We start from the raw sequence: 1,444 nt of genomic DNA on the forward strand, positions 1-1,444 counted from the left end.
AGTTTCTTATCTCTCATGTGGTTAATCGTTGCCAAATGTCGTATTTTGCAGGCTTTTAAGCCTTTTTTCGATTTAAAATAGTGGAAAAATAAATTTCACTTCATAGGGGCATTTTGGTCATTTTTCGTAAAAAAATTCAAATTCGACCAAAATGTAGTACTTAAGCGAGAAATGCATATTTCGAAATCGAAATTAAATTTGAATGTCTAAAACGTGATTTAAAATGGAATTATAACCATTTAAATAAAATAAAAATATTCGACAAAATATTATATTTTCTTACAAATTAATATTTATAGAGTATTCTGAAAATGATTTTTAGTAGCGTAAAAGTTAAATATATTTATACAAACTATAATACGAAAAACCAAAGTATGAAATTTAATTTACAGTGCTACGTGAGCCCACAAATGAACAAAAGTAGTAAAGATAGTAAACCTACAGTTTTTGAAGTAGTATGGCCAACTATAGTTCTCGACGATGTCTGCTATCTACAGGCTAACCCAACCTGAAATGATGGGATAAAAAAAAGGGTGAGATTATAAACTCTCAGTGAGTAAACAAACACCATCTAAATAATCTAAAGGCAAGTAAAGGTAGACAATTAAAAATAATTCATTTCAGCAAATTTTTCACAACACGAATATTCATTTCAACCAAATAATCAATATGGCTCGTGAATTTCTCAAAACTTGACTCATGCCAAATCCTGTACTCGGGGACACCTGGACCAGGGGTATCCAACTGAGTCCATCAAGGCTGTGAAAATTTTTATATAATCATAAAATTTATTTTTATTTTGAAAAAAAACAGTCGTTCCTTGGCATTGACTGAGTCTCACTTCACGTGGTGGTTAACGTGAAGTGCACTCAAAAAGCCCACCTCAGGAGATACCCTACGCGCCTCTATGATCGAGGTGAGAATATAAAGGAGTTTACCATGCCCCTCTAATAGGTTGGTCCATGGAACCCCGCCACTGCAGTAGCTAATCTTTAATCCACCAATTGATCAAATCTCAATGGCATAGCATGGTAATTACATTACTAACCAATTTATCAAGGCAAAACAGACAGTTCATATTTTTCAACACAAGTATAAATTCAGCCAATCATGCCAATTTATCACAAGCCATTTAATTCAATTCATAATTTACAATAAATCACATGGTTTCCAATTACTCAAATTTTCAAATCCAACATTCTATTTTCAAATCAATTTATAAAAAATTCAATTTATTTTATAATTCCATTTATTTTATAAATTCATATTTTTCTCATAAAACAAGAAATTCATCATTTAAAATAATTTTCACAAATCACAAAATTGAATAAAAACTACTCTAGATAATTCAGACGATAATAGGTTTACTCACAGGTTTCAAAAGTTCAGATTTCGGGTGTACTCAGCTTAGTGATCCCCAGGCGTAATTTCCTTGCCTTTGTCG

The 1,444-nt window shown here is 31.3% G+C and overlaps 1 long non-coding RNA gene across 1 annotated transcript; it reads right to left on the reverse strand.

Annotated features, from left to right (window-relative positions):
• Positions 365-1,444, reverse strand: LOC108662522. Its single transcript, XR_001928403.1, has 2 exons — positions 1,373-1,444; positions 365-508 (listed from the first exon to the last, which is right to left on the reverse strand). It is a non-coding gene; the product is annotated as an uncharacterized LOC108662522 (long non-coding RNA).

The sequence above is a fragment of the Theobroma cacao genome, chromosome 6, assembly GCF_000208745.1.
Source record: "Theobroma cacao cultivar B97-61/B2 chromosome 6, Criollo_cocoa_genome_V2, whole genome shotgun sequence".
Taxonomy (NCBI): Eukaryota; Viridiplantae; Streptophyta; class Magnoliopsida; order Malvales; family Malvaceae; genus Theobroma; species Theobroma cacao.